The sequence below is a fragment of the Macrotis lagotis genome, chromosome X (genome assembly GCF_037893015.1).
Source record: "Macrotis lagotis isolate mMagLag1 chromosome X, bilby.v1.9.chrom.fasta, whole genome shotgun sequence".
Taxonomy (NCBI): domain Eukaryota; kingdom Metazoa; phylum Chordata; class Mammalia; order Peramelemorphia; family Peramelidae; genus Macrotis; species Macrotis lagotis.
Window position 1 is genome coordinate 86,913,812 of NC_133666.1, and position 24,478 is coordinate 86,938,289.

The 24,478-nt window shown below is 35.3% G+C and overlaps 1 pseudogene; it reads right to left on the bottom strand.

Moving 5' to 3' along the window:
* Positions 1 to 9,547: 9,547 nt before the first annotated feature.
* On the bottom strand, positions 9,548 to 20,192 carry LOC141498737 (biogenesis of lysosome-related organelles complex 1 subunit 4-like; annotated as a pseudogene).
* Between the last annotated feature and the right edge of the window lie 4,286 nt (positions 20,193 to 24,478).

A 24,478-nucleotide genomic window follows, 5' to 3' on the forward strand; every position in this document is an offset into this window, starting at 1 on the left:
AATTCATACAAGGCCTGACATAATATTTCTCTTCTCTAAGCTTTTACAAAGCCTTTTACTCCAGTTTGTAGTTCATTAAATCCTCACCTTTGTCTCTTTGAATCCACTAGTTTCCCTGTACGTGCAGCTAACTTGTCACCTTGTCCTGCTTACAGACTTTCCTAAGTGCTGCTGCCACCACACCCAAAGGTAGAGAGCTTCCCTTTTTAACCCCTAAAACTAGCAATTTCTTAATATTTCTTACTTAATTTTCTATCTACATCCTTTCTTCAGTGAATTCAATAGGCTTGAACCTCCTGGAAGACAGAGGCAATTTAAATATTGCTTCTCTGTATACAGATAGTATTCTCCATCGCAGATAACCCAAAATTTTCCCTGGTTGTTGCACTGATGGAATGAGTAAGTCCATCAAGGCTGATCATCACCTCCATTGAACTAATAACTTAAGTTAACTTATGTGGGTGTAGACAATTTTGACTTGAAAATGAAATAACCTTTTTCCCTGGAGAACACCACAAAAAGGGATTCCTAGAAAATCTAGGTAGATTTTGAACCTTCCACAGTAAAAAAAAGTTTGTCTGAAATTTTTTAATTTTCAAATCAATTTGCTCTAGTTTTCTATTGATTTCTTTGATATTGAAGTTTCACTGGGAGTTTTTTTACCTCTGGTTTGGGGAATTAACACAGATTGGTAGGAAATGCCTAGTGTTTTTTAAGTGGTCAGTGGATGATGAGGACATATTCCTAGATCTAAGTGAGGCATTTTTTTTTGGCGAAGTGGTCTAGTGGTTAATCTTCTGGCACTTTTTGTTGAAGTGCAAAGAACTTTTGTGGCACCCCTGTATTATGTCCAGTGTCTATTATATGATCTTCTTTTTGTTTGTTTCATGTTTAATGTGTTTTTTTGGGTTTTGGAGTTTTTTGTAGTTTTTGCTGATTACTTGATTTTTGTATCTGATCATGAAACAATCTAAACTTAGGATTAGAGATCCAGGAGAAAGGACAGCTGTTTTTTATATGACTAAGCATTATGACTCTAATGCATTTTTTCAGTATTGGCATAAACTAAGAAAAGATAACTCTAAATTTCGTTGGTCCAGAAGGGGATCTTTTGAATGAGTTAAATTGAACTAACTTAAATCAAAATTAATTTTAAAAATTAAAAAGACTATTGAAAAGGAATGGGAATGTTTCCACCACTGGTTTAGTGAGATACTACAAAGAGAAAACGAAGCTGAAATTTCTTCACTTAAGGCTTGTAAAAAGGTTTCCTCTCCCTCAACAGCCCCCCCACCACATTTTCTCAAAAAAAAACCTTCTTCTGCTTCTGTTTGTTTTTCTCCTCTGGTCTCTTTTGGAGCCTCTTCCTCTACTGACCCACCAGAGCTTCCAGACCTCACACTTTTCCCTTCTTCAAAATCTTCATCTTTTCTACTTCCTTCAGTTTCTGTTTGTCCCCCTAATTCAACATCCTCAATGCCTTCTAATCCTTCTCAGTATTCTGGTTTTAATAGATCCATCCTGTTTGCAAATCTGAGTCCTACTCTACATACCAGTAAAATGTCATGGCCATCTGTTCCGATTATCTTATTCTCCCTGGTCTTAAAGAACCTTCTGCCTCTCTGTCCACACCCCCTGCTCAAATCCATCATTAGTCATATTCACTATTTCTTCTTGGACTCACTCATATTCAATTTCTGCTCCTTTGTGTTCTTCTGTTTCTCCTTTCTTTTTTCATGTACTTTCTCCTCCTATTTGTTCTAGTCACTTTCTTGTTCCTCCTTTTTTCCCATCATCCTTATCCCAGTAATATTCCCTTTTCTCTTTGTCTTCTAAATTCTTCTCCTTCCTCTTTTATTTCATCTCCTTCTTATCCCACAATATTAATTCCTCCATTACCTCTACTCTTTGTTCCTCAGGTTCTTCTTGTTGTCATCCTATTTCATCTCCCTATAACTGGTTGTTTTTCTATTCAATTTAAGCTTATTTACTCTACTTACTCTCTTATTTCATCTTCTCCATATTCCACCATTTCCTCCCTTTCCTCCTCTTCAATCTTCTCTTCTCGTCATTCCATCTCCTCTTCCTATTTTTCAGTGTATCTCATTGTTCCTTGCTCCAGCTATTCTATTCCATCTCTTCTTATGTCTCTGCTACCTCTCCTCCTTATCTTGCCCAGAGAGATTCTGTTCCTCATAAGGTTGTCCCAGCTCCAGATAAGTCAAAATACTGACCCTGTCCACATCTATCTTTTTAAGGTGAGAACTAGACAATGTTCTTGGATTTTTCTAACTTTGCATGAAGAAGGACAGGTTACATCTGATATTAAGCTTTATATTATTTCACAGTTTGAATTTAAGCCATGGCACCCACACCCCTCAAGATCCAGAAGGCTTTAGTGATCAATTTAATATTGTTCTGGTATCCTATCACCCATGTATCCCAGACAGTAAAAGGTTAACTAGAACCTTAGTTGGAAGAGGAGAGGCAAAGAACTGGTTCAGAAAGGCCAACATTAAAGCTACTTTTGAGGAGTTTCAGGAGACAGATTGGGTAGCTTACAGTGATTAGCAAAGGTACTACAATGATGTATGAGTTTTATGGGATTCTTTAATAGAGGCTATTCCATTTGTTTTTCACTGACCAGTGAATTATTCAAAAGTCAAAAGTGTTATTCAAAAACAAGAAAAATCAATATTTTGATTTTTTGATTAACTGGTAGAGACTTTTGATGCAAATTTGGATCTACAGTGTGTTCAGGAAGCAAGAGGACAAACTCAGTTTCTCTCTTACTTTATTAAGAATCTTGAACATTTTATGTTACAAAATATTAAAATTATCCAGTCATAATGACAAACTAAGCATCCCCAGTTCATAGTCGAAGTAGCTGCTCAGCTAGTATAGACCTTAGCAGCTCAGTTAGAAGAACATCTCCAAGAACAAGAAGAATTAAGTACTAAGGAAGAGAAAGTATGTACCATGCTACATAGGCAGTTATCAGTTCCTATCCAAAATCCACCTGTCACTAGAAGCCATTCTGAGAACCAATAACAAGGGTTTGTCATTTTTGCAAGAAACAAGGCCACTGGACGAAACAGTACAAAGCCCTTTTCAAGCATCTAGAGAGTAATAAAAGAAAATAAATGAAAAAGTCCTTCCGTACAGTCTTTAGGAGGTTTTAAACATCTGTTTCCGTTACTCTTGGACAAGGTCATTTTCATCTGTTATCCTGACTGACTCTGCTTTGGTACCCAAACCTCACACTCTTTTATGTGTCATTCCTCCTTTTGTTGCCTCATTCACTGTGGTGTTCAGTGTCTATTTTTCCATTCCTGCTCATCGCAGTAGTCAATACCTTTTCACTTGAACATGGGAAGGACAACAATAGACATGTCTTGTTTTTAAATGGACATGGACAGTCTTATTTTTAAAAGTGATCTAGGAATAAGGTCAGGCTACCGCTTTTTCAACTCAGTTGTTTTATTTGGAAAATCGGCAATGCCTGGATTTTACCTCCTGTTTGTACCTTCAGTGGTAATTGCCTTTGTTTTCAAGCATGAGTGGTTGATGAAGACGGTTACCTAGATCTTAGTGCATCTTTTCTTGTTTAATGTAAATATTATATTTGTTTCTCAATTGTACACAATAGCAGTTACTTCCTATCATTTTTGTACTATTTAGAATTTTATAATTCCCCCCAAACTCCCTTCTCTCCTTCCACGCTCTCACAGAAGTTACTCTGATAATCTTTACATTGGATTCATGTTATACATTGATCAAAATTGAATGTGTTGAGAGAAAAATAAAATCCTTGAGGAAAAAATAAAATATAAGAGATAGCAAAATTACATAGTACAGAAGACAACTTTTTTTAAAAAAAATTAAGCTTATAGAGTTTGGTCTTTGTTTAAACTCCACGGTTCTTTCTTTGGATATAGATGGTATACTCCATTGTAGATATCTTCAAAGTATTCCTGATTGTTGTGCTGATGAAATGAGCAAATCCACTAAGACTGATCATCAATCCCATGCTGCTGTTAGGGTGTTCACTGTTCTGGTTCTGCTCATATCACTCAGCATCACTTCATGGAAGTCTTTCCAGGCTTCTCTGAATTCCCTTCCTTCCTGGTTTCTAATAGGACAATAGTGCTCTATAACACACATATATCACAGTTTGTTCAGCCATTCACCAACTGATGGACATTCATACCATTTTAAATCCTTTACTACAAGAAATGTTTTTACTGTTTTTCATGATCTCTTCAAGATATGAATCCAGTGTTCAACCTTGATGGACGTGCTCGTTCCATCAGTGCAACAAGCAGGGACAATTCTGGTCTGTCTGCAATGGAGAATACCATCTGTATCCAGATAAAGAACCATGGAGTTTGAACAAATTTCAAGGACTATTTCCTTTAATTTAGAAAAAAAGAGATATATTATTGTCTGATCTTTTATCTCTTATACTTTTTATTTCTTCCTTAAGGATGTGATTTCATTCTCATCACACTCAATTTGGATCAACGTACAACGTGGAAACAAAATAAAGACTGACAGATTGCTTTCCAGGAGTAGGGAGAAAATTTTTAAAACTCAAAACTCAAAATCTTTAAAAATAAAAAATACAAAAATGATATGAATCCAGTAGTGCTACTGCTGGATTAAAGGGTATGGCACATTTTTACTTCCCTTTGGGCATAATTTCACATTGCTCTTCAGAAATGTTGGATCAGTTCAAAGTTCCACTAACTAAATATTAGTGTCCTATATTTTCCATATCCCTTCCAACATTGATTATTTTACTTTCTGGCCATATTGGCCAATCTGAGAAAGGGGAGATAGTACCTAAGATATGATTTCATTCACATTTCTTTTGAATCAGTAATGATTTAGAGCAATTTTTCATATGACTGAATAGCTTTGATTTTCTCATCTATAAATTAACTTTACACCTCCTTTAACCATTCATCACTTGGGGAATGACTTGATTTTTGTTTTTTTGTTTTTATCAATTTGACTCAGTCCTCTACATATTTTAGAAGTAAGTCCTTTGTCAGAAATACTAGTTGTAAATATTGTTTCCCAGTTTGCTCTATTTGCTTTGATCTTGGTTACTGTAGTTTCTCTCTGCAAAAGCTTTTTGATTTAATGTAATAAAAATTATCTATTTTGTTTTTAATGATTCTCCAACTCTTCCTTGGACATACACTGCTTCCCTTTCCATAGATCTGACAGGAAAACTATTACTTGATCTCCTAGTTTGCTAATAATATTTCATTTATGTGTAAATCTTATACCCATTTTGATCTTTTCTTGGTATAGCTTGTGAGATGTTGGTCTAATCTAAGTTTCTGCTATACTAACTTCCAATTTTCCCAACATTTTTTTGAAAGAAAGTTCTTGTCATAGAAGTTGGACCCTTTGGGTATATCACGCAGCAGATTATTATAACCATTTCCTCTCTCTTTTAACCTAGTCTATTCCACTGATCTGCCACTCTATATCTTAGCCAGTACAAGATTATTTTGATGACTCATGCTTTAGAGTGCAATTTTAGAACAGATAAGGCTAGGCCACCTTCTTTTGCTATTTCTTTTTCATTAAATCCCTGGATATTCTTGTTTTTTGTTTCTCCATGTGAATTTAGTTACAATTTTTTCTAGTTCATTAAATAATTTTGGGGGGGAAATTTGATTGGTAAGGCACTAAATAAGTACTTTACTTTAGAAAGACTTGTCATTTTTCTTACATTCGTTCGGCCGATCCATGAGCAATAGATATTTGCCCGGTTATTTAAATCTGATTTAATTTGTGTGAGAAATGTTACATAGTTGTATTCAAGGAGTTTCTGAGTCTGCCTTGGCAGATGGACTCCTCAATATCTTAAATTTTCCGAAGATACTTAAAATGGGATTTCTCTTTGGAGCACTTGCTGCAGCATCTTGCTAGTACTATATACAAATGCTGAGAATTTGTGTGAATTTTATTTTATACCCTTTGACTTTGCTAAAGTTGCTTCTTGTTTCTAGTAGGTTTTAAGATGATTTTTTTAGGATTCTCTAGGTTATACCAACATGTCATCGGCTAAGAGTGAAAGTTTTGCTTCTTCCTTCCCAATTCTAATTCCTCCAATTTCATTTTTTTCTCTTATTGCTGAAGCTAACATCGCTAACAAAATATAAGATAGTAGTGGTGATAATGGGCATCTTGTTTTATACTTGATCTTTTGGAAAAGGCCTCTAGCTAATACCAATTGCATGTAATGCTTATTGATTGTTTCAGACAGATACTGCTAATCATTCTAAGGAACATTCCATTTATTTCCACATTCTTTAATATTTTTCGCAGGAATGGATGTTGTATTTTGTCAAAGGCTTTTTCAGCATCTATTGAGATAATCATATGGTATCTGTTAGGTTTGTTACTGATGTAGTCAATTATACTAACCGCTTTCCCAATATTGAACCAAACCTGCAGTCCTGGGAAACATCCTACTTGGTCATTTTACTAGTGATAACTTGCTGTAATTGCTTTGCTAAGATTTTATTGAAGATTGTGGCATCCATATTCATTAGGAAAATTAGTCTATAAATTTATTTCTCCATTTTGACATTTCCAGGTTGAAATGTCAGCACCATATTTGTGTCTTAGAAGGACTTAGACAGAGTACTGGCTTCATCTATTTTTCCAAAGGGTTTATATAGATTTCCAACCAATTGTTCCTTAAATGTTTGATAGAATTCACTTGTGAATCCATCTGGTCCTGGAGATTTTTTTCTTAGGGAGTTCAATAATGCCCTGTTGAATTTCATTTTCTAAGTTAGTATAATTTAGGTATTTAATTTCCTCTCCATTTAACCTGGGCAACTTATACTTTTGTGAATATTCATCCATTTCACTTAGATTATCCAATTTATTGGCATGCAGTAGGGCAAAATAATTCTGCATTGTTACTTTAATTTCTTCATCACTGGTGGTGAATTCACCTTTTTCATTTATGATATTAGCAATTGGATTTTCTTCTTTCTTTTATTAAGTCAAATTAACCAAAAGCTTATCAATTTTATTGTTCTTTTCATTAAACCAATTCTTGGTATTATTTATTAGTTCAATAGATTTCTTGCTTTTAATTTTATTAATCTCTCCTTTAATTTTTAGAATTTCTAATTTGGTATTAACTGGGGGTTTTTAATTTGTTCTTTCTCTTATTTTTTAGTTGCATTAGTAGATTGGTTTTCTCTTTCTCTATTTTATTCATGTAAGCATTTGAAGATATAATATATCCAGAAAATACTTCCTTGCCTGCATCCCAGAAGATTGATATATTGTCTAGCTATTGTCATTATTTAGGATGAAATCAAAAATTCTTTCCATATTTTGTTATTTGATCTACTCATTCTTTAAAATGAGGTAATTTATTTTCCAATTAGTTTTAAGTCTATCTCTCCATGGCCCATTATTGCATGTATTTGTATTGCTTAATGATCTGAGAAGGAAGTGTTCACTATTACTGCCTTTCTGTTTTTGATTATGAAGTTTTTATGCCCCAGTACACCATCAATTTTGTGTAGGGGCCATGTATTGTATAAAAAAAATTGGTGTATTCTTTCTTATTGTCATTCAGTTTTCTCCATAGTTTTATCATGTCTAGGTTGTATAATATTCTATCTAACTGCTTAACTTCCTTCTTGTTTATTTTATGGTTGGGATTATTGAAATCAGAGAGAGGGATGTTGAGGTCTCTCATCAGTAGAGTTTTGCTGTCTATGTCTTCAAGTAAGTCATTCAGTTTCTCCTCTAAAATATGGATGCTATACCACTTGGTGCATACATTATTTGGCATGGAAATTGCTCCACTGTCTATGGTACCTTTTAGGAGAATACAGTTTCCTTCCTTATCACTTTTAATGAGATATATTTTAACAGTTTCTTTATCTGACATAAGGATTGCTATTTCTACTTTTCTCACTTTGGTTGAAGCAAAATATATTTTTCTCCAACCTTTTACCTTTACTCTATATGTATCTCTCCATCCCCCGATTCCTTTCATTTTTTTGGAGGAGAATGTTGTTCATTTGTCTTTTGCAGCTCCTTTTCCAATAGGTCCATTCTAATTTTGAAGGACTTTTCCATGTGCCCAATTGCACTTTTCTTTTTCAATTGTCCAATTGTATTTTCCAAGGATTTGCTTCTTATTGCAAGGTGGTAATTTTTTCTTGAGTTTCTTTTCCCAATTTTTCCAATTGATTTTTAAACTCCTTCCAGATCTCATAAAAGAAATCCATCTGGGCTGGAGACAAAATTAATATTCTGCTCAGAAGTTCTAGAACTCTCTGAGTTAGGATCTTTTGCTTCAAGGTCACTTTTTATGGAACCCCATTTCTACTGGCTTTTCTTCATTTTCCTAAGATCCTGTGTTTGGGGAGGAGCTGTTCACAGACCTTTAATGTTGAAATACCTAGAGGCTTTGCTCACTGGGTTTAGTAACTTCAAGTGTGCCTGCCAGGAGGGGGTGCTAGAAATTTGATCTTCAGTGTCTGTGACCTAGATTTGTGGCCCTCTCCCTTGCCTGGGGGAGGTGGAATGGAGCAGGGTCTGGATTATCCTAGCACAATGTAGACTGGGCCCAAGGATTATATAGTCAATCTCCTTATGCTTCTGAGATAGATCTGCTGCCCACACCTGAGGCTAGGGGGTGGGGATGGGTCCTGTTAATATGTATGTTCTAGGAAGAGTCACTTTCTCCATAAGGAATAGGTGGAGGGGACTCAACTGGAAGCACAGGGACTCCACTGAAATTTCTGATCTCAAGAGCCTGGTATTTCAGACCAACCAAGCTGAGTAGATCAATGTCTCGCTGAACTCTACAACTCTGCCACCTGCCGAGCTGGGACTCTCTCTCCAACGACACTGGGGTTCTCCCACCCGCTGCTCAAATAGTCAAAACTCCTGAGGCTGTTCTCAGTTTATTCCTGGGCCTCACCCCATAGCCCCCACACTGTAGCTCTGCTCTCTGCCCCCAGCTCACCCATGCTCCCATGAGACAGAGTTTGTTGGCAGATGTACTTCTAGCTTCTTTTTCTGAGTTTTGTTGATCGAAATTCTGTTAAGAGGGATGATTCATATTATTTCTGAGGGAATGCCAGGAGACCTTAGGTCAGTGCTTGGCTTCTCTCTGCCATCTTATTTGGAAGTCAGAGTAACATTTCATTATTGAAAGGGCCAAAAAGTAGATATTTCTGACATTTGTGATGAATATATGAGGCTGTCTCGTACTCTGTTGTCTTTCTCTGTGTTGTGTTTTACGGACCCTCTAGTGTGAAAGAAATATGAGTTTTCTCTGTAGTTCAGGGGACTCTCTGGTTAGAGATGCTCTGACTCAGTTAATATATTTTATAAGTATTTGGCTTAAATTGTGTGTTCTTTGTGGTAATGGCAGAATGTAGCTCTCAGCTATCTCTGCCTGGTCAGGGTTTCTGTCATGTCTCTGTGTTCTTACTGCCCAGTTTTCCTCTTCAATCTCCCTTTCCAAATTAGGTATTTTTCTTTACCAAAAACTCATAATTTGGCACCATAGGACCAAAAGCGTTTGGCCTTGCGTTGTGGAATGCGACTTATTAAGAAAGGATGGCACAGTAATGGTATGCAAAAGTTTCTTTAATGAGTTGGGGAATGTCCCAAGTTCTGCTTCTGCTTTTGTCACCTGGTCTTCCATTCTAGTCACACAATTTCCAATGACTTTAACAAAGGCCTCCAATGTGTCAATCTTTCTGTATATCTCACTCATTTCCGTAGCTTGGGAGTGTATATGAGACACACTTTCATTGACTACTTGTGCAGAGTCACTTCGAATCATATCTAGCATCTCAACAAATTCATCAACTGGAGTTAGTAGGTCTTCAAGATTCCTATCTAAAGCTTCTATCTGGGGGCCGGCTGCCTCCCTCCCAGGCCGCCAGCAGCAGATAGGCAGCATAGCCGGGCCAGGCGTGGTACAGTAGAGGCGGGTCCGAGCCAGGGGAGTCAACTGGGGCTTTCCCATCCAGACTGGGCCACTGCCGCCCAGCCCACTCGCCGCCCTCCTCCTCCTCCTCCTCCTCCTCCTCCTCCTCCCAGAGGCCCGAGGTGCTGCTGTGGCTCTGGGACACGTTCCCACTGTCTCCACTCCATGCGGCTCCCGGGGGCTCGAGCACCTCCTCCGCGCCAGGGACCTCTGTTGGCTCAAGAACCGCGTGGGCTCACTTCATTGCCTGGCAGCGGCGGCCCGCCGCGCTGCTCCCCGCCTTCACACCCTGCGCAGGCCCCTCTTCTATTTTTAATTATAAAATTTCCACAGATTGATGAGCAACTAACATCCATCTCAGTAGTCAATGCATTTTGATTTGAGGCATGTTTTATACTGAGATTCACCATATTCCTTGTTGCATCTGTGTAGATAAGCTTCCAAATATTATTTAGCTTCTGAAGTCAATCTGATAGTAGTTTCTCTTTCTAGAACTTCCTGTTGGGTCTATTTAGTAATATACATGAATGTGGATGATTTAGAAGAACTAATTTAGTATCCTGAAACTTTGCTGAATTTGTCAGTTACTTGAATGCTTTGTTTGACTCGGGGTTTCCTAAAAAATCTTCAGATCATATGCTAAAAGTGATGTTATATTTCTTTATCTACCATTATTCTCTCTGTCTGTTTTCACCTTTATTTAAAAAAAAGCATTTCAAGAACTATGTGAAATAGCAGTGTCAATGCAAGTATCCTTCCTTTAACCATGCTTTTACTGGAGATAATAACTTTTCTTCTTTATCTAATTAGTATGCTTGCATTTGGATAGGAATTTTCCCCCAAGGATAAAGAAATTTCCATTTATTACTAAGTTTTCTAGAATATTTAAGAAAGATGGGAGTTGAATTTTATTAGAAAGACTTTTAAACATCTCAACATTGTCTCATGTTTACATTACTTTTATTAATGACAAGATTTGATTTATTTACCAAATGCTACAGTTGAATGTGTCCTACATTATTTTCACCATTGCTGCCTTGCTTGTCAACATTTTATCTAATAGTTGTGTATGTCTACGTTTATTCAGAATATTGGTCTATAGTTTTCATTCTATGCATTGTCTTTCTCTTCTTTAGATATGAAGAGCAAATTTTTATCATAAAAAGTGTTGAATAAATGGTTGTTTTCTTGTAATTGAAAATAGTGTATCTATTATCAAAATGACTGGAATGTTCTTATGACTTGGGCACTCTAATTTTCCTAGACACCTACGAGTCTCAGATGAAACCTTCTCTCCTCCAGGTCCCAATTCTTCCCATGTAATTGAAACTTGTCCTCCAATTTTATGTTCCTTCTATTCTCTAAGTATCAGTTATATCCCTATTTATTTGCTTGCTGTATCCATGACTGGCTTTTAAGCACCTTGAAAGTGTAGACAATTTTTCTTCCTTGCCTTTTGACAGAGAGAAAAATAGGAAGAAAGAGAGATTATTTGAAGGAACATCAACAAAAATAATGGAAGCAATAACTAATGATTATATTAGATTCCTAAATTTTGAATTTGGTTAAGAATGTCATCACAAAAGTATAATAACTTTTTTATGTTTTTTTTTTTTGCAGGGCAATGAAGTTAAGTGACTTGTCCAAGGTCACACAGCTAGGTAATTATTAAGTGTCTGAGGTCAGATTTGAACTTAGGTCCTCCTGATTTCAGGGCTGGTGCTCTATTCACTGCACCACTGAGATGCCCCTAAAGTATAATAACTTTTAAAGAAATTTTTAGCAAGCAGTACTGACAACATATTTGAAAGATTATATATTATGACAATAATGAGTTCATACTGCCAGATCTTGAGTCAGAAAGACATGAGTAAAAATCTGGCCTCAGAAATTTAATAGTTTTGTGAGTCTGAGAATGTCCCATAACCTTGATTAACTCAGTTTCACCATCTGTAAAATAGACTACAGAAAGAAATGACAAACCCCTCTAACATCTTTGTCAAGACATGTCAGAATGGAGTCATGAAGAGTCAGACATGACTGAAATGACTGAAAAAAAATCAACAAAAATGAAGGGCTCATCCAACTTAGGACATAAGGGAAATAAATTAAATCCCTCTTACTCATCCTCCTCTGCTGCTGCTACTATTAGTACTACTTCTACTGATACTAATAGTACAACTCTCAAATACTACTACCACTGCTTCTCCAACTACTCTTGTTACTGTTCTTACTATTATTATTTACAAGAATCTGCACTTAATTGAAATAAGCCTTTTTATATAAAGTGATCCTAGGAAAAAACACCTCCCTGTAAGATTATCCTCCTGCCTGGAACTGGGTTAGCATTTCATATCACTTTAGGATGGTGCCACAAACATTGCTCAATATAAGAATGTTACAAAATTTGAACCGTCCCTCCACTTCCTTACAAATGGATGGGAAGATGTTTAAGAAGAAAGAAATGGGTGCTTGTTCATTTGAAATTAATGACTCAGACACAAAATGCTCACAAACCATGCCTCATCTTCCCCTAAAGACCATGCCTCTTCTGAACTTCGTGTCTCTATCTTGATGATTTTCACCCTTCTAGCTGGTCAGAGCTGAAATTTGAAAGACATATTTTGATAAAGGAGATCATAGTGTAACAACGATGAAAAGAGAATGAACAGATCGATGGACTGGGCAGGCAACTAAAGAAACTTGAATAAAGAAAGCAAATTTAAAACTTGAATTAAAATCCAAACCGGAAATCTTGAAAATCAAAGTAGAGCTGAATACAATAAATAAAAATGGAAGCTAATTTTATGCAAAAATGTATTAAAATAGGTAAATCATTGGTTAATTTATTTGTAAAAAAAAGTAAAGAACACAATCAATAACTAAAATTTAAAAATGAAAAGAATGAATTCAGGTTCAATGAAAGCAAATTAAGGTAATTGTAAGAAAATATTTTGCCCAATTACATGAAAAAAATTGACATTCTAAATGAAATGGATCAATACCTGCAAAAATATAAATTGCCATGATTAAGAGAAAAAATAAAATAATAAATGCATGAATGATTCAATCTTAGAAAAAGAAATAGAATAAGCCACCAATTTACCATTTAATGAAAAATCCCCAGTACCAATTGTTTCATAATGAATTTTAAGAAACAATTTAAAAAAACAATTAAACCCAGTGCTACATAAATTATTTACAAAAATAGGTTAAAAATATCTTCCAAATAACATTATGACACAAACACTGTGCTGATGATGTACAAGATGTACAAACCAGGAAGAAGTAAAATAGAAACAAAAGTATATATCAAGTTTCCTAATGGATATGGATGCAAGAATTTTAAATAAAACACTAGCAAAGAGATTACAGCAATGTATCAGAAGGATCATACACTCTGACAAGGTGGAATTTACACAAGCAATGCAGAGCAGCTCCAATTAAAAAAAATGCCCTGTTAACAAAATTTATCACATGAACAACAAACCAAAAGAAAGCATGATTATCTCAATAGATGCAAAAGCCTTGGAAGAAATACTTCACCTACTCCTATTTAAAAACACAAGAAAGCAGAGGATCAAATGGAGCTTAGCTTTAAACTCTCCCTTTGAAAAACAATTCTAACAAAACATCAATGATCTAGCTCCCTATGAAAAATTCCACAAGATCAGATGAAATTACAAGGGACATCAACCAAACATTTTAAGAGAAATTAAATTCAATAATAGAAAATTTATTTTTTTTTTTAAAAAAGGAGCCAAACCTTGCATACCATGGAAACAATGTAAAGGACTAACAGACTACCTTCTGTGGGTGGGGGGAGGAAAGCAAGATTGTTTTTAATAACTAAGTCAGAGACAGCAGAGAGAACCAACATTGTAAAAGAAATCATAGATTATTTTTCCTAGGGAATATTGATGCAAAAAACAATAAAAATCCTAGAAAGAAGGTTAGAGAAATATTTCCAAACCATCAGGAACTAGGAACATGGCAGATTATTACCAGGAATGTAAGGTTAGTTCAATATTAAACAAATTATAAGAATAACTGTACATATCAATAATAAATCTAACAAAAAAGTGTGATTATACCAATCAGTGCAGAAGAATACTTTTGACCAAACATAACTCATATTTAAATCTTAGAAATTTTCAGAATAAATGAATCTTTTCATAAAATAGTAAGTAGTATTTATCTAAAACCAAGGCATAGCATTATCTCTAGTAGGTATTAAATAAGATTCCTTTCAGAAAGATCATCAATAAATTTAGGATGTCTATAGACATCATCAGTATTTAATATATAATTGAAATGTTTTGAAATTAGATAAGAAAAAATAATTGATGGTATTGGAATATAGAACATCCCTTAAGATAGAATGAGATTCAGATATAGAATACAATATAGAGCTAGAAAAATTGCCTTCAAAATACCTGCAGATGATATAAAATATTTGGGAATCAATCTGTGTGTCAAGACAAACCCAAGAACTATAGCATCATATTTACAAAATACAAAATAAAAAATATAGATTTTAATAATTAGATAAATATCACTTGTTCATGCATAGGCCAAGTTAATATTATATAAATTACAAATCTTTTTAAATTTATTTGCTGATCCAGTGACAAACCAATGAATCTACCAAAGAATTATTTTATGGAGCCAGAAAAAATAATTCATCTGGAAAAACAAAGGGTTAAGAATAACAGGAATATAAATGGAGATGAAGAGATGTAAAGCAACCAGATTTCAAAGTGTGTTAAAAAGTGGCAATCATCAAAACAACCTGCTAGAAAGTGGAAGGTGAGTACAATAGATTAAATACAAAACATAACCCAATTAATAGCCAGGGTAATCAAGTGTTAGATAAAGACAAAATTCCAAGCTTAATGGACCAGAACTAACTACTGGAAAAGAACTTTTAGAAATAATTAAAAGCAGTTTGGAAAAAAGCATTCACAGATCAACATTTCACATCATTTAACAATTTGATAAACTCACTTTTATTTTCCAGGGTTGCAAACATATGTGATCGGGATGAGGCACACATTGCTAGAGATAACACAGTGTTTTTAGACTAAAGGAGATTTTGGGAGAGAAAAAGCATTAGGTTGCCTACCAAAGTATAGCTCCAGAGAACTGCTGTGTTGATCTCAGTGTTGTAAAGGTATGATACCTGGGCAGTCCAGAAGTGGCAGGGCAGGAAAGTGAATTGTTTCCATTGAATTGTCTTACGAAGATTCTGAAAATCTTCTCAAAAAATGAAAAAAGCCCTTATTAGTGGGTGAGAAGGACAGCAAGGGGAAAAAAAAATTTTGAGAATGGAGGAAGAAAAATTGTACAGAAAGAGAGAGAGACAGAGACAGCAATAGAGGACAGATATAGAGACAAAGAAAGAGACAGAGGCATGTACTGAGATCAAGATGAGGAAAGATAGAAAGATAACAAACAGCAGAGTGGAACAATGAGACATGAAAAATCTAGTAATTGACAAAGCACAATAAGCCTCGACAGTGTCACGTTTGTTAAAACACTGTGTACTTGGAATTCTCTTATGGAGTTTATATCCTGTCACAGCAGCTGACAAACTCTGTTACTCTGGAGAAGTCATGTAGCCACTGTCAAACTGTGATTTCTCTTCAATAGCTTTATGGGACTGGGTTTGATGATGTATTTTGATGGGCTTTTGAAATACCAGGAAACTTTGCAAATTTTAATGAAAACAAAATTGGATAGGTGGGTAACTCAATAAAAAGAGAATTTGTAAATGACTAGAAATTCTTTTAAAGATTCGCTTTATTCATCACAGGATTTGCTCAACAGAAATTTGGTGAAATTCAGACTCAGTAAAATTCAGAGAAGAATTAAAATTAAAAAAAACTTAGGAAAATAGTGAAGGAGAAATTAGAATAAAACTTCTGTGAATTTAAATAATTCTACAACTAAGAATTTTTCTCTTTTTTTTCTTTTAGGCAATGGCGTTAAGTGACTTGCTCAAGGTCATACAGCTAGACAATTATTAAGTGTCTTAGGCTGGATTTGAACTCAGGCACTCCTGACTCTAGGGCTAGTGCTCTATTCACTGTGCTGCCTAGTTGCCCTCACAACTAAAAAGTTTTAAAAGAAAAACACAGAAGATTTTGGGTGTCAGTCTGTGAAACTGGTTTTAACTTTAGTGTACATTAAAGTAATATTTAAATCCTGAACTTAAAGTTGAGGCAGATGTATTGCAAGAAGGGAATGTAAATTGTTTTATTAAAGGAGTGAGCAGTACAGTTCTGAACATCTTGAGAATGCAAAAGAATAAAGTAAATAGAGTTGGATTTTCTTGACCCTTCTGGTGCTTATTGTTTTAAACAACCAACCTGGAGATAACAGGCAAACACTGTTAGAAGCATCTACATCGGTACTTCCAGATTGAAGGTGAGTCCCAAACCATTCCCAGGAAAAGAAAAATTTGTTTTGAAATTAGTGAGAATTGAAATTATTTGAAATTTAATAACATCTCTGTAGTTCAAATAAATTGTTTAGGTGAATTACAAGCTTAGTAAAACTTCCCTTGAAATCAGTAGAATCATGGTATTTTGGCAGAACTACAATAAGCAAGGTGAAGATAAGTTAATGGTAAGAATTAATAAAGACAAAATTTTACAAGAATATAAATTTGTGGGAAAGCAGAGGAATAAATTAAGTGCATGAACTCCTAATGCAGGATACTCAAAAAGATAAAAAAATCATGTTAAACAGAATATACAGTTAAAATATTAGTTAAAAAAAACAAATTTTGATAGAGCAAAACTGCAAATTATTTCAGGATTTTTTTGCCTCTATGTGAAACATTAATTCTAGCATAACCACATTGAAAAAACTGTTCGTAAAATTTGAAATCTTGCAATTAATTGTTATGTGAACTAAGCAAAGAGATGAAGGTAAAAGAAATGTCGGATAAGGCTACAAGAATGGGCTACTTTTGAAGGGTTTTTGTAAAATGTAAGAAAAGACAGTTTTAACAAGTAGGAATGAGAAGAATGGGAAGAGAGTTTAAGAAAAGTTGGTATCTCTATTGACAGACTATGAATACTGAGCTTAAAAGGGCTTGAATTTTTGAAAAAGGAAATTTGAAGAATGGTCTTATTCTCTCTAAGAAAAAAATGTTTTTGAAGGGAGGATTTCAATTTTTTTTTAAATTTAAGAATCATTAAAGTCCTTTGTGGCCCTGTTGGTAAAAACTATAATAATGTGAATCCCTTAAGCAGTGAAGGTCATGATGTGGGATTCCTAACAAAAGTCTTTATCAGTAAATGGAATGAATAATGTAGATTTCTTAGTAAAAGTTTCTATCTATGGAAACCATAATAGTCAAAATAATAATATAAACCAACAATAACCTGAGTCAAAAGAAAGTATTTTGACCAGAACACGACCTGCCCAGCAAGTTGTTTATGAATATGCTCAGTCTATAACCTTGCAAATCCTGGTCTCCAATCAAAAAAAAACTGACTGGGTCCCCAGGTGTCTGGAACCCGGGGCCAGTGCTGAGTTGAGAAAACCCCAAAATAATAGCCATGACAAACTAACATACTCCCTAAATCCTCTTTCCTTGCCTGATTTCTTGAATTACCACTGGGGGTTGGGGAGAGTGTTTGAGGTTATTCCAATAGGTTGCCTAGTCACTGCCCTAGACTGCCCAATGTGATTTTCCCACTTTGATTCTTCAGAATGTGACTGGAACCTAATTATGGGAAAGATTTGATTATCCGATTGTGGGAGAATTTTCAGGTGAGACAGACATACTGGTTGGGTTTACAAAGATTGAAAACTTTTATAATTGTATATTTAGAGAATTAGGTCAATCCTTCTAAATAAAAGATACTAAAATAATAACAGAATCTACATCCCAGTGCTGGAGTAAGAACATGATTCTGAAGTATTTAGCATAATGAGAAATATTATATGTTAACTATTGTTATTGTGTTTTGGACTAGAAAGCATGTCAAAGAAAATAATATGAAAGATTTTCTAAGAATTTTATGAATTTTAATGAATTTTAAGAATTTTTCTAAGGATTTTATGCTTTTCATTAATTAATTTTGACATGAGAACTGAAATTTGACATTTTTGTGTAAAAAATAAGAAAACATAACATTTAAAACTAGTAATTTTTATTTCTAGTAATTTGGAAGAATGAGACATTTCATTATAAATATGAATTCTCTTTTATTTCTGAAAATATGCTTTTAAAAATATAGTTCAATGAAAATTTTCTAAAATACTGCAAAATGCTTTCAGACTAGTTCCTTATTAAGTCATAGAAATGAATGTGATACAAACTCCTGGACAAAAATAGAAAAAAAAAGCATTGTAATAATGAAATACTTTTTGCCTTCAATTTTTATGATACAGTAAGAGGTTTGAGACTCCTTCTAAGCCAGAGTTGTGATCTAAATTTGTTACCTTACTTAGTGATGTTACTTTGAAATGGTTTAAATTGATGTCATTTGTCTAAAGCAAGTATTTTATGGATCAGTCTGCTAAACTTTAACAAGACTTTTTAAAAAAATACTATTAAATATTCCATAAATCATATTTTCCTCTAAAGTAGTCTCCAAAAGCAAAAGCTTTAACTATTATTATTTATGTGTCTTGTTGCTGCAACTTAGCAAGCAACAAATGAGAAATCAAAACTAATACTAAAGAAAGCAGGCCTCTGAAATTCTTTCAAGTCATCTTCAACATCTAGAAAAGGACTTGGCATGTGGTAGGCATTATATCAGTGAATTGTTGTCACCCCTTTAAGCAACTGTAATTACTTCATACTGAACAACTTTATACTGGGTTTAAGATGTGTGATTAATAAGACACCAAATGAGAGATATGACAGATGATTTTCTTAGTACCATAATTATAAAATGTATCCCACTGGATTGTTGTCATCTGAATAGTAATGTTTCATTTTTACATACTTGATATTGGATATGCAATAATTTTTCTTGTATTATAAAAACTGAAAAAAATAAGACTGGTTACTTCTCCCTTTGATTTGAATACTTTTAGACCATTACATATCTCTTTTAGAATACAACAATTAAGGTTGAAAATGATTAATATTCAAAGAGTTATTTTAATTATAAATTAAGAAAAAATAACCATGGCATTTTGGGTGGAAAATATGGCAAAATACCCTTAACAGATCTTTGTCTGCAAGGGCCTTTTGGACTTCCTACTTGACCTGTTATTACATAGGACCTTACCAGCCCTGCTGACAATGTATTGTCAAACTCTGAAGTACTGAGGTTAAAGTAGAACCTCTCCTAAGCAAAGTAGGAAATGTATAAAGTTTCATCTGAAATCCCTTAGATAATCAAGAATTTACTGTCTATTAGGAATGAGTAGGCAGTGAAGAGATGTTTTTGAACCAACTATTCACTGTGTGGAACCTAATTATTCTTGGTATTCATGCAAAATTCTGTAATGCAGCCTTTAGCCTGCTTATCCAACTTATGTAACATTCAATCAGCTTGTGACTCTATCATTTCCTGTGGTGGTTGTTATCTTTCACTAATTTGGCAGATTACAGCTTTCAGAATTTAATGCTCCTATGAGCAAGCAATATTTTGGAGCCCAGGTAAAATGGTCAGTTTTACTTCCCCTTCCTTTTTACTATCTACAGAGCAGACAAGGGGAATGGGGGAGGGACAGGGATGGACAGGATTTAAAACCTATCACATATTTGTTTAGGTATACTTCAAGGCATGTGTAGATGTGGTGAATTTTGCCTCTAACCATTCTACTGACTAGATAAAAAATTTTGTTAATGAATACTCTATGAATTTGACAAACCATTGTTAATCACAAACACAACAAATATATCCTGCCCTAACATACGATCAAGGAAGTTTTGTAATTTGAAGGAGAATGTGAGACACTTTATTTTTGTCTACTTCTTAGTTTTAGTCCTTTAATCTTCATTCAGAGTTTATCTGCTGTCTCTCCAGATATCAGGAACGTTTTTCATCAAGGTCCCTTTGACACTGTTTGGATCACTGTCTTCATCAGAATAACTAAGTCTTTCAGAGTAGATCACCTTGTAATATTGTTGCTGCAGTGTACAGTGGTATTCTGGCTCTCCTCCTTTGACTTTACATAAGTTCTCATAGGTCTTTTCAGGCTTTTGGGAAACCATCATGCTTGTCCTTTATTATAAAACACTCATGTTCCATTCCAGTCACACACGCCAAATTCTTCATTCATTCTTCAGTCAACGTACATCCCAAAATTTACAAAACTTTGTCACCACAAAAAGAGCTTCCATTCACATTTTTGTACAAAAACATTCTGTTCTCTTTTCTTTGGTCTCTTTGGGATATGGAATTCAAAAAAGTCTTTCTGGAAAGCACAGATTTCAAGGTCTGTTTTTGTGAAACTACTGAGAAGTACAGTTGAGAAAAGGTATACAGGTGGGTCACATTTACATAGGTGGAACATCCTGCAGACTCTCATTTAAAGCAATTTTTACATGATGTGGAATTAACCGTGGAAGTGGAAAAGGGCAGTGGAAGGGGAAAGGGAATCGTGTCCCTGTGGAGGAATGGCCAGCACAAGTTTCAATAACACATATTGCCTGGATACAGAGAAGCAAGAACATGAGAAGAACCACATGCTGCCTGGGGCAAGCCACATAAGACTCTGGCTGGAACTGAAAAGAAGAACATTCCAGCAGGCACAAAGTTGGGGACCAGAGGCAGAGGCATTCAGAAGAGGACAAGTGGCACAGAGGGAACCCTGCACAGAAACACTTTGCCACAAAGAGGAGTGACACAAGACCAGAAGTCAGGGACCAAACTCTCTGGCAGGTGGACAGACAGAAATCAAAGCCTCTTCTCTCAGTACTGGAGATCTCAAATCAAGCCCTGGTCCAGTAGTGATGGTGGTTGTCTTTCTGCTGGTCTGCTTTTCCGCTTTCACTAGGAAGAAATTTTTAAAAGGTTTTTGTAGGGGTGTGGTGGATCTGTGGTGGTAGGAGGCCACAGAGTCCCAATCAGAGGGGTAGGAGCACAAAGTGATCCTAGCTTTTTATGGCCAAGTTTGCTTGTCCTTTTTTGGACCACAGATTTCTTTCAGAATAACTTCCATAAAGCCCAGTTTGCATAATTTAACTTTACAGATAGCACAATATGTCTATACTGCTTTCTATTCCCAGTTTTCTTTAGAGATCTCTCATATCTAAGGTTTCATCTTCCTGAATCCTTTTTTATTTGTTTTTCTTGCATTTCTCTATTTCTCAGAGGGAAAAGTTGAGATCCCCCACTAGTATTGTTTTGTATTTATTTCCTCCTGTAATTCATTTATCAATTCCATTAAAAATTCGATTACTATTCCATTTCCCACGTATCTTTTTACTATTAATGTTAATTGATTGACTGGTTACTTTGAACAAGATATACTTTCCCTGCTTCTCCTTTTTAATGGAGGTTCTTTGGACTTTTGTTTTATCTAAGGTCATCATTGCTACCCCTGCATTTTTTACTTCAAAGTATAATAGCTTCTGCTCCAGTCCCTTATTTTATCTGTGTTTCTCTCTGTTTTAAACGTACTTCTCATAAACACAGGACAAAAGAAAAGAAAACACATTGTTGGTGTCTGGTTCCTGATTCTTTTCCTACCTTCCTTCATTTTATGAGTGAGTCCAACACATTCATACTGTGATGATTATTAACTATGTTTTTCCCTCCATCCTATATTCTTCTGTTTCTCCTCAGTCTCTTTTTATGCTGTCACTCTTCTCATGCCTGTTTTGCACATGATCACTGCCTTCTCTTGTTGTAACCTTTTATCAGTAATTTTTTTTCTCTTATCCTTTTTCCTATGTAACTATAGGGTAATATCGATTTTTAAGACCAAATGAATAAATATATATTTTACATTTTTGAAGCAATATAAGTGTATGAGGTTCAAATATTACCCTGCCACCATTTTTCATTCCGCTTTAGAAGTTCTTGCTTGCACATGTATTGAATGTGAGATCATTTTCCCATTCTTTCTCTCCCTTCTACCTTCTCCAAGGAAATCCATATTCCTCATCTATCCATCAATTTACATCTTTCCTACCTTATTGATTCATTCTCAAACCCCCTTTCTATGTAAAATCCTTCTATCTGCTCTAATAATGATAAAATCCTTGGTAAATATGTGCATCATTTTCCCTTCTAAACATGTAGACCAGTTATACATATTGAATTTTCTTAGGATTTCTCTTTCATATTTACCATTTAAAGATTCTATTGTATCTTGTATTTGAAAATCATGTTTTGAACTCTTGCCTTTTCATCAGGAATGCTTCAAAAGCCTCTGTTTTATCAAATACCCATTTCTTTTCTTGATGTGCTTCTGCAGAGAATAGACCTGTAGTATTTGGAATGTTCTTAGATCATGTGACTCCAGCCATAAATATTTTGTCTACTGATTGTTCAGACCTTAAATATGTTTCCGCAGAAAGTAACTCCATAGTAGGTGGTGTAAGAAAGAAACTGAGAATACTTTCTGGACAAAGAAACTCCCTTTTATTAAGAGAATCAAAGGTGGGGTCTCAGAATATATTGGACAGACTATAGACCCCACTTTGTTTCTCTCAAAGGTGGGTTTCTTTCCCTAGAAGGCTTCCCAGTTTATTTCTTACACTAGAATGTTGTCAAAGAGTGAGTACTACCACAAATACCTTTTCCTATGAGTGCTCATAGTAGATGTGCTTCCCCAGAAAGTAAGCTTGTAGTAACTGGAATGTTCTCAGATAGCGTGTCTTCACCCATAAGTGTCCCATGCACTGAATATTTGATATAAGCTGTGCTTCCCCAAAGTGCAAGCCTGTAGTAACTGGAACGTTCCCAGAAAAAGTGTCTCCTACCACAAGCATCTTTGCCTCTGTGTCTTATATAGTTGTGTTGACCTTTTCTCCTTTCTAAAACAGAAAAAAGAAAAATAACCATTTGTCACACGACATCAATCTCAGGAAGGGAGAGAGGGAGAGGGAGGGTTAAATGGAATATCACGATGTAAGAAAAAGAAAACATCCCTGAAAGTAATTTAAATTTGGTCTAGGATCGGAAGTGTATTAATGGAGAGTTAGGAAGAAGGGGAAAAAAGCAGTACTGGATGTACAGAGTGATTGCTTCCACATCTGCAGTCTCAGGATCAGGGCTTGATTTGAGACCTCCAGAGCCTGGAGAGGAGAACTTTGGCTATTCTGGCTGTATCTTACATCTGCATGTCTTTATTCTGTCCATCCATGATTGGATACCATGTGTCCTTCCTTGGCTCTAGTATGGCCTTTCCTATCTTCTCTCTGGCCGTGTCCAGCCAAAGCATTTCTGTCTCTCAAATGTGATACTTGCTTCTGGGCCAGCCATCATGTGACTGGCCCTGACTCCCTCCCCCCCACTTCTTTATGCTCTCTTCTCTGTCCTTTATTCCCCTGTGTCTTTGAACTATCCCTTGCCCCACTTCCTTCAGAGGCATGTGAATTGGTTTCTCCTTTCAAGGCAGGTCCATTGACCATTTCACATTGTGATCTTAATCACTCTACTTAGAGGTTTGTCCAGTGGTGCACTTCTACAAAGCAAAATAGGTACTTCATAAAAATATCATTATTTGGAAAACAGTCTGGCAGAAATGTGGCAGGAGAACAACATCTCATAGCATATGTCAAATTAAGCTATAAAGAGATACATGAATTACATGTAATAAATAAAATAATAAGGTAATAAATGATGACAGTAGTCAATGAGACATAAATAAGAGATTTGACTTTAATCATTAATAATCTCTCTAGCATAGGTCTACAACTCATTAAATCATTCATCACTAGCTATTAACTTCCTTCCTCCTAGGTGCTGTGCACATAGAAGCACAGGTGGCTAAATGCAGCAATCAACAAACATTCTTAAGTAACTCCTGCATAACAGGCCTTGTGCTAGTTCTGGAGATGGAAATTCTATTAATGACACAGTTTCTAACCACCAGAAGCGAGTTCTAATGAAAGAGACAATACATGAAGAAATAAAGAGAAAAAAGGCAAATAAAGGCAAAGTACAAGGCAACCAGGTAGTGACTAGCGGTTGGGATAATAAAACAGCTCATGGAATAGGTGATGTTTGAATTGCATCTGGATGGAAAATAGGGGTTATCTCGGCTCTGAGGACAGAGGACTAGTTTCAGAGTTAGGCAGGCTCAGAGTTCAATCCTACTTTGGACTACACCAGCAGCATACCCACAGTCAAGTCACCTAGCCTCTTTGTGCCTCAGACAGCTCTGGAAGTTGACAAAAACATTCACATGACTTGTTAGTCTCATTGAGGAGGAAGAAAGATGAATGTGCTTGACTAGGAATAATCTGACTTGACTTTGATCAAGGTGGTAAGAGCTTGAGGCTAGATTTGAATTCAGATCTTCCTAATTGCTGGTCCCATGCTCTAA